The following is a 16,773-nucleotide window of genomic DNA, read 5'->3' on the forward strand; positions in this document are numbered from 1 at the left end:
CCGTGAGATCCTGACCTGAGCTGAAATCAAGAGTTAGACAATTAACCAACGGAGCCACCCAGGTGCCTCTGAATTCCTTACTAATTGAAGCTCCAAACATATATTTTCTTTGTCCTGTCAATTCCTCACAGATTTATTGTTTGTCTAAAATACATAAAAACTGTGTTGGTCATTGGGTCTCAATTTTATTATTGGACCTTTGTGCACATGTAATTAAATTGTATTTCTCTTCTGTTAATCTGTCTCATGCAATTTCACTATTAGACCACCTAGAAGAATCTTGAAGGGTAGAGGAAATTTTTTCTTTTCCAGCAACTGGATATTTTACTTAACTTACAAACTTAAATTTATTGGCCTATAAAGCAGGGAAACTCCTTTCTCAGTAGCCTGAAAGTTGCCATGGGTTTGTTGCAAGACATTACCAACGAAGTGCTTAGCACAGTACCTAGAATTCAGTAAGAGGTCAAACAAGGTAGTGGGAGTTATTACGCCTTCAGCTCTCTCTCCATTTTCTTCTTCTATTTCTTTTTCTCTTGCTCACTTGTTTCCTACCCTAACTTTGACTTCCAACCCTGGGAGGGCAAATTGGTACCTGTTTTCACCTGCCATTGATTGATTTTTTTAGATGGGCTGTTCCATAGAAAAATTCTTAGGAACTTCACTGGATTTGAAATTTAAAACCATCTCATTTTCATATGTAGCTTAGACATTGCTTGAATCTGGCTAGTTCAAAAAAAAAATTTTTTTTAAGATGGATATATGTTTAAAAAGCTTACAAGTTCTCTTGGGCACCAAATGGCTCTTTGGAAAGAATCGTGTGACAAGTTAAGTGTAAATGAACCAGAAACATAGAGATTAAATTCCTCCTGAAATACTCCTGGGTGTGGAAATTAAGGAAAAAGCAATTGCAAGATGTCTCTCGTTTTGCAGACCTGCATTCAGCTGGCTTCCCTTAAGGATGCCTGCTGAGCTGTGGGAAGAGCTGGCTGGCTCAGCCTGGCCTCCAGGGTACCCCCGGAGCCATGGGGTTACTTCTTCCCAGGTGGGGCGGCAGAGGTGATTTGCTGGGGGAAACTTTCATTCCGACCGCTCTTCCGGCAAAGATCCTCTCCGGGGACCTCAGACTGGCACCTTTCACCATTGTTAAATTCACTTAAGATAAAAGCGACACCAGGCAAATGACAAGGGAAGAGCCATTAAGGGGTGAGCATAAGCAGTGACTGACAGGCAAGCTCTACTAAACACTCAGCTGCCAGCCCAGCCTCAGCTGGCATCACTCCCGAACGCCTGCCCCAGCCAGCGCTTGACAGACACAGGATGCAATCCAAGCCCGTGGGCCTCAGCCTTTGTTTCCTGGAGCTTCAGCCTGCAGGTGCGTCCACCCACAGCCACCAGCCCTCCGCCCCAGAGATGGCACCGGAGTCCACGCTGAAAGGAGATGGTGGCCTGATGAGGGTGAAAACCTGCCCTTTGCCTGCCCTCAGGTGCGTGCCTGCAGCTTGCGGGCCATACAGCATGGACAGCAAATCCACTCACATTGTCCATAGGAGAGGTGAAGACGGAACTCAGCCAACTATGAGGACACATACTCTGTCAAGTCTCTCTTTTCTCCAGTTGTTTTTTGGTCTTAGTTTAAAGTCACGTTGGCCGCGTTGATCTTTTCTCGCGGTTGTGTACAAGGGGACCCACGGGGGCTCTTTGCTGGGAGACGCTCACCACCCAGCATCCCGGGAGTCCTGCAGCGCTGGGTCTTATTCACCTACTACTTGCTTAATAATTTTTATTAAGGTGCTTTGTTGGGAAATATTTGAAAAATCCAAAAAGTTAAAAACCCACAACGAAAAGAAAAAGAACAGTCATTCAGAAAGCCCACAATTGTTAACACACTTACAAGGTTTCCGGTCTTGACCATGCAACCTTGGGAGAGTTTCTTTGCTCCTCTGTGCTTTCCTTTTCTCGTCTATAAAATGAAGATTAAGTACAGAACTTACCTCGTGGAGTTGTGAGCGTTCTTAAGTTAAGAATGTGAAGCAGTCAGAAGAGGGACTGGGGTGACGTAAAGACTCAACAAGACAGTCATCGTTGTTTTCAGGCAATGATTTTCACCAACCTGTGATTGCAACTGCAGCTCCATTAGATCGGTGGTTCTCTGCCTGGGGAGATTGGCCCAGAGAGGACATTGGACAGTATCTGGAGACATTTTTGGTCACAATGGGGGAGGGGTTATTGCTAGCTGCCGTGGGTAGAGGTCAGGGATGCTACCAAATACCCTGCCATGCCCAGAATGGCCCCTTCAACAAAGAACGATCTGACCTCAAACGTCAGTAGTGCTGAAGTTGAGAAATCTTAAATCAGATTGAGGCTCATATTATGTGACAGATCCCAGGCCCTGCTTGCTCACCCTGAACTTCAACTGCCCCTCAGGGCACGTCGCAATCTTTTCCAGGGGTTCCGGGTGATGGTGTCTTATGCTTGGGAACACGCCTCTCCTCTGCCCCGGCCTCCTTTCCACCTGTGTCCCTGCCTCTGTGACGTGAAAGCGAACAGCTGTCCTCTGCCGATGCCACCCTTAGCCGAGTTGGAGGTTGGGGACAGGGTGGGCCAACGGCTTTCTCCCAAATCTCTGACGTCTTGTTTCCTAGATCCTGAAGTGGCATCATGGATGCCCAGAGGCTGGCGGTTTTTACCAACACAGCCTGCAGCTTCTCTCCCTACTTTGTCTCTTGGTGGGGTCTCAAAACCAGACTCTCTGTCTGGGTTTTGGAGCAGAGTCCATGTCATGGAAGTCATTCTCATCTCCTTTTCCCTCCATTTCCTTGGGTATCTCCATCCCCAAAATATCTTTCCCTTCCTTCAGCCCAAAAGATAAGGATCTCGGGCATGTCACGGGAGTCACATTAGCTTGGGCGAACAGATTCTCAGGAGCAGCAAGCCAAGGGTATGTGCATCTCAGCAGTCGTCCTGTTAGTACCCATGAACTTACAGATAGAGAATTTTTTTAAGTTTATTTATTTATTTTTGAGAGAGAGAGAGAGAGAGAGAGAGAGAGAGAAGGCAAGGAGCAGAGAGAGAGAGAGAGAGAGACAGAGAGAGAGAGAGAGAGAATCCCGAGCAGGCTCCATGCCACCAGTGCTGAGCCCAGTGGGGGGCTCAAACTCACAAACCATGAGATCATGTCCTGAGCCAAAACAAAGAGTCTGACACTTAACTGACTGAGCTACCCAGGCGCCCTGATAACATAGCTTTTTCAATCAAAGTTGTGATGTTATCATACATTTGTCCCTTAGTATTGAAAATAAGATAGTGCCGCACTGAATAGCATTATAAAGCAGCTTTGACTCTTGTCTACTCACTTTCTAAAGATAAATTTCAGAATATAATTTAAGGGTTGTGAAAGAAAGGACTTAGGAACTCTGTCTCAAGCAACGTCCGCCCGTCGTAAGTATATCAGAATAGCAATCCAACACCCAACCTGGCTGGGAAAGTGAAGTACCTTAGTCATTGGAAAGTCCTGGTTAGTTGAGAATTTCCACCCACTAATACCATACACGGAAAGATTATTTCTAAATAACATGCTTCACACTAAATGACAGAGAACAAAATTCTGTTTTCCCCTAATAATTCAAAGGGTACTCATAGAGCTTCAGGGTCATTAATATAACCTCACTTCTCACTGCAGAGTTTCAGGTGATGTGTGTAGAAGCTTTTTGTGAGTGGCAAAAAACAAACAAACAAACAAACAAACAAACAAACAAACAAACTAAACTAAAGAAACATAAAGGTTTATAATTTCAGTTTTTAAATGGGGAGAAACTATCTTGACCAGATTCGTCAAGAAAGGACGTGGCTTAGAAACTTCTGATTTTGGATATGTTTCTGACCTCAATTTGTTTACATGTCATTTATCCCTTTTCCTCATAAAAGCAAAGTTAAGATTATGTAAAAATTCCTTTTGCTCCAGGTTTTGGATTATGTTCCAGAGGAATATATTTTACTATAATCTTGATATTTCAGAACATTTCTCAGTCATCAATTCTTCTCTGCTCCCAATGAGAAAAAATTGGATGATCATAACAGAGAAGCATCACAGTGGGGGAAAAAAGGTACTTTCTACCTGTGCCTTCATTAAGTGAGGAATCAATGGATTAGCCCAATACTACCTCTTGTAGCCATGACCTTGGACAAGTCAATTATCCTTTCTGGAACACGTTTTCTTCATACATCGTGAAAAAAAACAGTGAATCCCAAGATCTTTTTAAGCTCTAAACCTTCTGTGAGTTGCTGATTTAGTTTGTTCCTTCTGAAGGATTTGAAATTCTGTTCTCTAATTTTCTTGAAAAAAAAATCTTGAGCTAAATAAAAACATTTTTCTTGGAAAACAGGATATTGAATGCAATTTCCCCAGCATCTTGGAATGTTGGCCAAAGCCCCAAAGCTGAGAACAGTGGATGAGAAGTAACTCCTCATTTTAAAGAGAGGAACTAGAAACACACTACCAAAATGTACTCAAAGGGAGGCAGGACCTGCCCAGCGACCATCAGCCCCATCAATGCCCAGCACTGACTAGAAGACAAGTCCAGAGATTCAAATGGATGACTTATGAGATTCATTGAAACCTGGTTTTTAAACTAGCAGGGAGGACTGTGATGTCTCTTCTCCATATTCTTTCCTTTTTAATGGTGCCTTCCTTCAAATCAAGTGGTGGGGACACAAGAGAAATACTCAAAGAGGTTGCAAGTGCACCTGAGAAGCAAAGGGTCTCTCGAAGCCCCCACAGGATATTTAGGAAGTGTAGACTGGGCTCTGGGGCTAAAGGAGGGAAATGAGGTGAAAGACTCCTTCTTTGAGACTGTATGTGAAACTCATGACTGGTACCTGCTTCTCCCCCTAGAATTCAGAAGGCTGGAGACCACCTGTGGCCATGCATAATGGTAGGTGTGAAGCGACAATGACAGCGGGTACCCTTTGGTCTGGCAAGGATGAGTGAGTTTCCTATGGCCAAGTGGATCTTGCGGGGAGTCCCTAGACTTGAGTTACCATTCCAGAGGGCAGCCTGTTGGGGCAAAAGTTTTTTAGCAGTAACAGGTAGGAGGTGAACAACGCTGACAGCCAGGATTAACCAAGAGAAGATTACAGTAGCAGCGGTGATATGAAAGTCTTCCCCTCTTCATCCTATCACACTTCCCCCCTGCTCAGACCCCAGAAGATGCAGAAGGCAAAGTGGGGGGATGGCAGACAAAGAACGAAAGAACATATCATGCTTTTCCCCCAACGGTTGAGCAAGGAGTTAAAGAGAAGAAAGAAATTCTGGACTGAATCCGAAATTAAAGTTATTTTTTTTTTTAATTTTTAAAGTTTGTTTATTTATTTGTTTATTTATTTTTATTTATTTATTTTTGAGAGAGAGAGAGAAGGCATGCAAGCAGGTGAGGAACAGAGAGAGAGAGGAGAGAGAGAATCCCAAGCAGGCTCCAAGCTGTCAGCGTGGAGCCCAACACGGGGCTTGAACCCTCAAACTGTGAGATCATGACCTGAGCAGAAATTAAAAGTCAAACACTTAACTGACTGAGCCACTCAGGCACCCCTGAAATTAAAGTTTTAATATGAGACTGGATTGGGCTTTTTAATACTTTAAGGGGAGCAATAATTAATGAAATGACCCTATTTATAGCAGAAAGTAAACATATACTCCAGGATCTGCCTTGACATTCTATGAAGGGGAGAGAAAAGGAGGTATAACTAAACAAATGTCATGAGTGGTGGACTCCAGCTGAGTCAACACGAAAATAACGCCAATAAGTCTGGGATTAAGTGTGTGTTCAAGGACCACTATTTTTTGTTTGTGTGTTTTTATAGCTGAGAAAACTGAGACAAGGACTGTGATCCTTTAACCAAGAATCTGCTTCACCTATCCTAACAGTATGAGGTGGTTTTTTTCAAAACACATTTGTCTTTTCTATGGACTTCTTTATTTTCACAACCACAATATTACTCTAAAGTAATAATTCTATAGCAGAAGCAAAAATCAGTAAATGTCATTTCTTCATCAGATATATAGAGGAAGGTTTAAGACACGGTAGTGAAAAAACTCTGCCTATAATAAAGTAATGCTATAGTTTAACCATAGAATTGTTACTTTCAGTGACCTCTTTTTTCAGATATATGAGATTTAACAAACTGGTAGTGAATGTTCCTTATTTAGTTATCCCTGTATAAGCTATGTAGAAAGAAATCTATACCTTTCAAAGAAATTGCATTACAGAACTGGGTTCATGGAAAGTTATGGCCTTTGAAGATAGACAGATTGGAGTTAAATTCCTGGCTTTACCACCCACTAACTATGTGACTTAGGGAAAATCATTCAGTCTATCTGAACCTCAGTTTTCCAATCTGTAAAGGGGGACTGCTAATATTTATTTCATTGAATCGTGAGGATTAAATAAAATCACATATACCACTCATTGACTCAAAGTAGACAGACAATAAATTTGTTTCCTGCCCTTCCTCTGTTTCTTGGGCCTAAACACAAGTTTGCCTAATTTTATTTATTCTAGTTTGATTGATTGATTGATTACATATATATGTATTATGTGTATGTATATGTGTAAACACATATAGTTTACTTAAATGGATTTTTAATAATCATAAACATAACCTGTAATCTTTGCTACAAGTCAAAGAGAAGCATAATAAAATGTTTAATGACCTCACCATCCCCAATCCCAGCCTCCTTAAATATCTAGTATTAGTAGTTTTGGGGGGCACTCTCCTATAGCCTTCTCTGTGCTCAAACATCCTTTACACATCACTCTGAAAATTGCTTTTTGTCCCTTAAAATATATATTCAGGACACATCTCAGGTCAATATATATAACTCATGTTTACCCTTTGGAGTAGTTATATAATGCCCCTTAACTTGATGATCCTATTTTAACTTCTTTTCATTGACATTTTGGATGCTTCCAACTTTTGCAACCATGATGCATCCATAACGGTTACTCACATTTGGGGGTCATGCCCTCTGAAGTCTTCATTTACCGAGTCTATAATCCCCACCGAGGGACTGCTGAGGCAAGTGTGTACATTTTTTAGGAGTGTGCACATTTTGATGTGAAAAGATATTGACCTATATTGTAAATTTTCATAGGTAAGTTCATTCTATAAAAACGAAACAAAACAACAAATGACTCAAAGAAACAAAACTCAATGAATTCCGTAAGGCAAAGGCCACTTTTTATGCACCAAGCCTTTAATTTACTCGTTTGGTAAATTCAAAATGTCAGAGATTGCTTTTTCTCTGATTGGGAAAAAGAAGACTTTCCATGCCAGAATGGCTGTGGGGAGTGGCTCAAGGGAAGCTTAATAATGCGTTGTCAACGTAGTGTCCAAGGCAGAGCTCTGGTCCTCAGACCATTTCATTCCCTCTGGCCATTAGCTTTTGTGAGTCAGATGTGAGCTACTTGCCACATTGGAAACTGCCCCTAATGTCACCATGCAAGCTCTTCCCATTTAGAACAAATCCAATCTCTGGGTCACTAGAAAGTCACATGTCACATGTCACAGACTGTCAGCTTTTGTCTCCCATCACTCCTTATTACTTAAGGGTGTTGGCTGAGATCCCAACATCTTTATCTCTTAGGGGGTTGGAAGCCTGGGCAGTTTCTGTCCCTCTATCTGTGGTTTCTTCCCCGTATTCCTCCACCTGGTCCTGGGCTTCTAGAAAGCTCTTGCTCAGAATTTTCTGACCCTTGGAGATCTGGATTCCAATACTGATCATATCAACACCACTAGGATTAATGGGCAAAAAACCCACCAATCTATATCTGCATCCAGCTCTGGGCAGAATATAATATGGGAGTAGCCACGGAAGTTGGGCCTTCATGTTCAAAAGAATCATAAAATCATTGTCCTCTCTGACTTTCTGCAAGCATGGGGAGGTGATTTCTTCTTAGTTTTCCTCCTTTAGAATAAGAAGAATTTCCATTAGTGTTGTATAACAATTATAATTATTATATCATATATTATTTGTATTACTGTGTAATAATAATTATTTTGCAAGCACTTCTTATGTACCAATTTGTTTGAGAATGCTTCTTGTACCTTGTCTTGTTTAATCCTTACAACAACCATTTTGGATGAGGAAAATCACATTCAAGAACATAAGGTCAGTTTCGAAAAGCATCACGATGATCAATCGTAGAGTTGAATTTGAACCTAGAACCATCTTCCTCTGAAACCCATGTTCAAATCCAACTGCCATCTTATGGTATAAGAAGTCCTGAATAGAATTAACGCAGGCAGACCAAGGTAGTGTCGCATGTCCCAATTACGTTGGCCAGGAACTTCATGAGGACAAATTTCCTCTATGTGCATAATTGGGCAAAAGTGTTGCCCAATAAGGATAATAGTGTGGTCAAAATTTATCATATACATTCTATTGCTAGATAATCCATTTCAAAGGCATTAAAAACATCAAAACACTTTTAGGATAAAACAGTGATGGCCTTATTTCTCTGATTATTTACAAGGAACCTCAGTGTCATAGGTTCTTGGGACCAGAGAAGTTTAGATACTAAAAGTAGAAGAGGGACAACTGGGTGGCACCTCAGTTAAGTGTCTGAGTTCAGCTCAGGTCATGATCTCAAGGTTGGTGAGTTTGAGCCGTGCGTCGGGCTCTGTGCTGACAGCTCGGAGCCTGGAGCCTCCTTCGGATTCTGTGTCTCCCACGCTCTCCACCCCTCCGCAACTCGCGCTCTGTCTCTCTCTCAAAAATAAATAAACATTAAAAATTTTTTTTTCACTTTAAAAAGATGTTTTTAAAAAGTAGAAGAGACTTACCTTTTTACTTGATTGTTAATTTTTCAATTTCACGTCCCTGAAATATGTCATAGATCACGCATTTGGGACATACCAGTAATGGCGATTTCAGTTTCACGTGACAGAGAAGAGGAACAAGACAAGTAAATAGACAACTACCATCAAATTTGATGAATGCTCTAAAAGAACTGAGTACAAGTTACGAGGGAGTGTAGAAAAGGGGCCTGGTGTGGAAGGAGGGGGATTCAGAAAAGGGTTGCTGAGTGAATATGACAGTGCGTTGGCTCTTAAATGAAAGAAACAAGCCTGTGAAACAGGAGGGATAGTACAAGAGTGAATGGAGATAACTCAGCTGGAAGCAAGCAAAAGCCCCCAATATTTAGCAAGCATGGGGACCATGCTGCGTGTATCTCAGCGTGGATGGAACATGGGCTGTGGATGGAGAAGTGTTGACAGAGAAGGCAAAGCCCAGAATGGAAAAGTGTATCCCGTTCTGATGAGTTTGGATTTGATCCTGAAGATGAAAGGGAGTCATTGAAAGTTTTTAGAGGGAGAAACGATATTAATTCTGCATTTTCGAATAAGCACTAGAGGGCGCCATTGTAGTCAATGGGTCAGGAGAGGATGAAAATGGGGTCTGGATGAAGAAGACAGAGCAGGGCTGGACAAAGAGGGGCAAGGACGGAGGACAGATGAAGTGGATTCCTATTTAGCACCTAGAGTTGAAAGGATGTGGCGAGAACATGGGTGTGGCGTAGGTAGAGAGTGGGAGAAGTGGAGAACGAGACCCCGGTTTCTAGCTTGGGTACCTCGGGCACGTAAGTCAGAAGAACCTGGGGAAAAGCACAAGTTCTATCCCATCATTGGCCAGCTCTGGGTGTAAAGCAATTCTTCTGGTATTGATCTGACAACGACTGTTCTTCAACATTCTCTGCGTTGGGTCTTTGTCATCACAAAGAGCAACGGCTCTTACTTTGTAGATGCACTGAGTTGCAAGTAAACAGACTCATGCTTGATAAACTGTTTAGTAAATCAGATGTTATTATCTGTCTCTGTATATATGTGTGTTTGTATTATGTATGTATTTATTATTTCTATTTGCCAACATACATTTATATTTATGTTTCTTTGAGCCCCTTAGGAAAACAAGAATTATACATTTCCAAGGGTTCATTCCCATAATTATGCTTAATATCTGAAAAAAACAAGTTTACCTTCTGTGTTTTCATAAGGAATAAGTAAATACAAGTTCCGCTTTCCCCACTGGCCTCTTCGTTGCCGGGTGTTATGTGTATTGCCATTTATTCCGAGTAATGACTCGGAGGCTGACTGCATCTCTGTTCCTGATACGATGCTCCCTGTTTCACAAAAGCCCTTGGGATGAGGGAATCAAATATAGAATTTGCCGAAGGGTACAAATATTAGCAGTATTCAGCTACCCAAATCCAACCTAATGACATTCGTCTAAATCTGGGATGTCAACGGTGCCATTCACCCTCCATGACAACTGTTACTGCTTTCTTGTTTTTTTCTTTTTCCCATCCAGACTTTTTTTCAAAGGGAGCATATCTTTTGACTTGGTCAGTCCCTCAACTTCACTTGAGGAAGACGCACGAAGAATGAAGTGGTTTTGTATAGAGACACCATTTGTGAAGGTCTTACCGATTCCTGGTCGGGCCACCATGCCTGTCACTTCTGACATGGTGTGACCTCAAACTGCACAGCCTTTTCTCTCTTTCCAACAGCGTTTCACTCATGTGGCAAACTCGCAACCGTGCCTTATTTTAATAAGAGTAAGTGCGGTATTTCTCATTCTTCTGTTGAGCCAGTGTCATTTTTTCAAATATATGAGAAAACATTGTGTTTATTAAATACAATCCCATGAAATTAAAAACTGCTGTAAAACATCACCCAAGGATGTAGATTTAAGATGGTGGAGGAATAATATTTTCGTCGAGCTCCTCTCCCTTGAAATCTACTAATCCATTGAAATTAGTTTAAAAAAAAAAAAAGAATACAAAGGAGAATAAGCTTCCTCTTTGATGAAATAAGAAAATGCCACAAACCCAAGCCACAAAGTATAAAACACATCCACCTAATAATGTTAAGTCTGGGATAAGATGTTGGGACATAGGGGAGCCAAATACATGACTTCTTAGAACAGGAGTAATTTATAGCTGTCCCCAAGCCACCCTACCAAGGAAGTTTCTCCGTGGACTCTGGGTGAGAGAAGGAGAAGCAGAAAATAGACAGATTGGAACATGAAGTGTCTGTGAGTTAACCAAGAATCCTCTCCCATTTTCTTTTGGAGAATCAAGTTTTGTACAGACTTAGAAGTACTCCTGTGCTAAAGACCTTAACCTTTTCCTTAACCTTAACCTTAACCTTAACCTTAACCTTAACCTTAACCTATATAGGTTGAACATCTTCTTCCAGAACTTCTGGTTCATTTAAGTTTTGCATATAATTTATTCGGTTTTGATGTTGCTTTTACTGGGTGCAGGGAACGAGCAAGGAGCCTGCTGGGTAGCCTGATATATTCTTCCCTACCTTTGGTGCTATGTTTAGAAGATCTTGTCCATCCTGATATCTTTATTGAAAGGTTAGTTCATCTGAAATTTATTTTGAAATTTTTCTTTTCCAGCAAATTAACTATTTAACCCAACAGGGAATAAACCAGACCTTCCCCCGTCACCTTTATCCCGTGTTAACGTCTATATACTCCTGTCTGTTTTTGAACCTTTGACCTTCGCTCTGTAGCTCTTTAACATGGTGGTGCAAGACTAAGTACCTCTCATATTAAAATTGGTGGACATTGAGAATGGCATTATGATCGAGTAAAAACTAATTAAGTCAGATACAAAGTATTTAGAGGTGTCTCAAATGTACTTTAGCAAAAATAAAAGGGGTTAAAACTGAAGGAAGTATAGAAAAAATTGATAGCTGTTGAAGCTTCACAAAGAACAATGCTGTAGTCTGTTCTTGTGGGCACGTTTGGAAAAGCTCGTAATAAAATCTTTAAAAATGTTCGGTTGACACGTATGGTAGCCATCTTGGATTCCCTCTGCTCTCCAATAACTGAAGACCCGCTCTTTTACCCCCATCTCTATTGTAACCTCTCATCTGACTTTGCCTTTTTCTCAGCTACGGTAGCCAGGAATCTCCTAGGTTCACCTTTCTTGCTCTGGCCTCTTGGCAAACTGCTGACGCTACTCACTCTTCATTGGCTTGGACCAGCTGGTATGAGGCTGGCAGCCACCTTGCGGGCTGTCCTCCAGAGAGAATAAAGGAGAAATTTCTGGAAGCCCGCCATTGGCCACTTTCCCTCAATTGTCCCACCACCCCCAGCCTTCACTCCCACTTCATGGTCAGGCACAGACATACAGATATCCTTCCTATCAAATGTTCTTTATTAGTTTTCTACACTTATTTAGAGAAAGCAAGAAGCTGGTTTTCTATTAATCATAATTTTAGGCCCTCTTATTAATATATGTAGTCCATACTTCAGTTATCCTCTTGCTCTCTCCCTAAAGTTTCCCAAAACAAAGCTGTACCCCTGTAAGAGTTCTGTTGAGTCTTCTAGAATTTACTAAAGAAATTCCTCTGGCAGAACATTCCACCAGAGATATCTCCAAGTGGAACACGTTGCATTTCCCAAGTGTTTCTTCTAGTGGACCAGCCACCACATCTCCTCTTTCTTTCTTCCTTTTGGTACCCTCTTTTCATCCTAATTTTACAGATGGTAAATAAGGAAACGTAATAAAATGGTAAAACTAAAATGGCAGTAGACCAGAACCTTCTCACCAAGATCATTTTTCCAGGCTATTTGAAAACCGCTTTGCATGCCTTTTCATGTAACCCCTAAAACACTCCCGTGTAGTATATGTTACTATGTCACCCTTCTACAGAGGTACAAACTGAGGACCAGGGAGGTTAACTAAGGTTGCCCAAGGCCATGCAACTAATAAGTGTCCGCGCAAAGACTCAGACTCAGATCTGTCCGAATGCAAAGCCCATGCTGTTGGAAGCCCCCTAACACCGCCTCACAAATCCTCATTTATTCAGGACTCACATCAATATTAAACACTCTTCATCCCCAGCTAGACCTGTCCCTTGCTGCTGGGTGAGGGACCGTGCTGTTAATCACCATTGTGGGAAGAAACCTTTGTGACAGTTAGTGGTCTCCACGCAAGTAGGAGACTCGCAATAAAACACAATAACCTGTTTGCATAAGGACAATCTGCTCACATGTCAGCAAGCACAAGCTGGCGACAAATTTAAAGACCAGGCAAAGGAGCATTAGGCATCGCCAAGTGCCTCCCACCCATTCTTGTCCCTGCGGCCTCCGTCCTGGACCCTGGGAGCAGCCAGGAAGTACATCCTGTCGGATGAACCCTGACCAGACAGACATTGTCATTTGACTTCGGCAGACCGTTCTGATCCAAACCAGCTCCCGGTGCAAACTTGACACCCAATCATGAGTGCAACTTGGTTTGACATGTACCTGGTTGTGAAAGCCAAGTTCTTGCCCCCAACCCTGCCTCGCTTGACGCCCCCCTCCAGCCTCATATGTCAGAAGGTGACATCCCAGGGGTCAGCTGTAACACCAAGTGCGCAGAGCAGGAGATAGACGGGCAATGACAGCAGAGGCACCAGGACCCGCCTCCAGCCCGGGTGGGGGGGACTGGGGCTCGCCCGCTGTGTGTCAGGGAGGCTGGGGCTGCGAAGTCCCCTCGGCTGGGTGCCACGGGGTCGGGAATGCCCCTGCCAGAATTTTCCCTGTGCTTCAGCATTATACTCTTCTTCTAAACTCAGAGTCATTCATGGTGAATCCGGATTATCCACCGGCATTTTCCCAGGCTGGGAGAACCCGGGGTGCAAGCATGTAGACACGAGGGAACGACAGACAGGACAATGTATGGCTTTGCCCCAGACCGGCCCTCAAGGCAAGGCAGGAAGAGGCCGTGTGCAAGCAGAGTCAGAAACTCGCCCTGACTGAGCATTCAGTCCCAAATTAGCAGCTTTGTCTAAATTATATGATTTTATTGTCACAACAGCACTGCAGAGCTTGAAAAGGAACCCGCTCAAGACCCCACGTTTATTTTTTAAATTTTTCAAAAAATATTTATTTATTTTTGAGAGAGAGACAGAGTGCAAGTGGGGGAGGGGCAGAGAGAGAGAGAGAGACAGAATCCGAAGCAGGCTCCAGGCTCCGAGCTGTCAGCACAGAGCCCGATACGGGGCCCGAACTCACGAACCGTGAGATCATGACCTGTGCCGAAGTCGGACTCTTGACTGACTGAGCCACCAGGCGCCCCGAGACCCCACATTTATTACATGGTGGCCCCAGAACCCTGCCTGGTTGAGGGCACAGCATCCCTTCTATTACCATGACTTCCCATTATGTCTCTTCTCCTGAGGCAGAAAGAGCACTTGGTGAGTTCTCAGCTCTTTGCATCCTTTCTCCTGTCTGGCACCCCCAGAAATGGGAAGCAACATTCAAACACAGAGGCAAATCGGCCCACCCACTTGCCAAGCTCCCAAGGTCCTGCGGCAGCTAAAAGGCTCCCGTTCCTCCCAGACATCCTATAGCACCCATGGGACTGCACAGGGTCCTCACAACGAACCAGGCAGGGGTATTCAGCGCCACGAAGGCAGGGTCTGACTCCCGTGGTGCCGAGCCTGATGCCTGGTGACATGGCGATGCTTTCAGGACTCTCCTGCTCATCTTTGCCAACACTGCTGGCAACAATGTAAGGGGCATCATACAGCGTTGTGTTCCCAGCCTGGGGATTTTTTTTTAATTTTTAAAAACATCGAACCCTGTCGTATAATTGCCAGTGTTTTATTTTGCCAAGTACATTCATAAAGCACCCCCAATTATTACCCCTATAATGTCATAAAGAAGGGACCTTCGTGAAAAACATAGGAAAGATGTCATCTCATCATAAAAGACCAAGAAAGGAGGTTGGCGAGCTATGCTGACGGCCGTGGTGCATGTTTTTTACAGGCGTACGAAAATATTCCCAACTGCCTGAGTCCTTAGACTGACGTGTGGGCACCTCTGATTCTCCAAGGAAAAACCTGGGACTGAGGTTCAGGAGAACGGGGCCAGCCCTTGACCTAACCACCGACGGTCTATGTGGCCCTGGGCGAGTGACACCATCACCTGGTACTTAGAGTTCTGCCCCATGGGATGGCGTGACAGTAACGGCACCCATTTTAGAGGGTCACTGTGATGATTAAATGAATCTTGGGAACTCATCTGTTAAGTAGGGAATTAGATAAAATGAGCTTTGAGATCCATTCCGACTCCCTGTGACTCCAGGAAAGCAGCCCTGGGCTCCTCTGGCACGTGCCTCAGAAAGCACATTCCCGACAGAGAGTGACCCTCAAAATGAAAGTGTCCCATAAATCCCAAGGCAGATCAAATTTGGAGTGCATTCTGGCAAATTCTCAGCCCCAGTTTCACCCATGGTCTTGTCCTGGCCTTATTCATACGTAAATGAGAGCAGCCAACACCTCTGTGTTGTGCTTTGGCAGAGGTGGGGCCCCAGAAGTAGCCATGGCAGGCTGACCACCTCCAGAAGCTGGTCAGGAGATAAAATGCAAGGACACAAAAAATTAAAAAAATAAAAGAATTCAACCCAGAACATATCACTGGCTGTAACTCCACCGTTTCAGGACCCCTAAATCCTATTCCATCTTGCTTCCAGACTGTGACACGCTCAGGAGTGTCAAATCTCTGGCTAACGCGTGGGAAGATGGCAGTCACAGGGCACGTGTTGTGTGCCAAGCTCTTGGCTGTGAGCGGGAAGGAGGGGGCGGTGGGATGTCTTTGCTTCTCCCTCCACTGTCTTTCCGCCTCTTCCTGCCTCCTCAGGCCCCATCCACCTGAGGCCCACTAGGAGCGAGAAGCCCCACGTTCTTTCAGCCTTCCAAAGGGGCAGTAGCCACTGACTTATGCTCACTTGCCTTTCCTTACATGCAGCCAGATTTACACGTTAGGTGAATGAGGCCAGATACAGCTTAGGCGGGAGACATGCTTTCCAAAGCTCAAAGAATGATTTAAAAGCACTCCAGGCTCATTGCACCAAGCACCAGGCTGGATGCAGGTGCATTGGTGGCACCTGCGTTTGCCTAACTGTTGGACTTCATCCTGTCTCCAGACCCCATTGTCACAAAATGTGGCCCAAGTCCAAACTCATCTATACAGAGAATAGTTACAGATAGTCCTGCCAGCCCCAAGACATCCTAGAAGGCTGAACATCACGTGTAGAAGGCTGTGTGTGTGTGTGTGTGTGTGTGTGTGTGCCCCAATTACCCACCCAGGAAGAGTGAGGGCAATCTGGATGCAGCTTGCTAACGGACCCCAAGTATCAGCGTGTTATCATTTAATGCTGTGAAGCTTGTCTTCCACAGTCAAAGTGCACCTGAGGGTTAGTATGCCTGCAGGAAGTGGCATTAGACGCTCTTACTAGGCAAGAAAGGCTGAGCCAAGAACACCCCATGGCCTCACCACCAACTCTGCCCAAACCCTTCACCAGCCCGAGGAAGCTGCTTCCAACCCTACAGACTCTAGCACTTGGAAATATGTGGGAAGCATCTCGGGGATGCCTGAGCCAATGGCAGTGGGAGAGGGCGGCGGTGGAGCTTTGAAACAAATAACAGACCTGGACAATGTTTTGTAGCTGCCAACGTCAGGTTTCCCATCTGTTCTTTTAAGGAAAAGGTTGAGGCACATCTAAGGAGGGCAGGAGGCAGCTTTCCGAGCTCTTGCCTTACCCAGGGTTTCTCCTTTTTTATTATTTGCACATGTGAACCAGAAGCTTTCAAACAAACTCAGCAAGTTTTATTGCCTTTTTCTGAACAACAGAGATAGTTTCTGTAAGGGCCATCGTGATTAAAATGGCATCCAAAGAGGCATCCGTACAGCCATAGGGTAAAATAGTAAAA

Source organism: Panthera onca, chromosome F1 (assembly GCF_046562875.1).
Source record: "Panthera onca isolate mPanOnc1 chromosome F1, mPanOnc1 haplotype 2, whole genome shotgun sequence".
Classification (NCBI taxonomy): Eukaryota; Metazoa; Chordata; class Mammalia; order Carnivora; family Felidae; genus Panthera; species Panthera onca.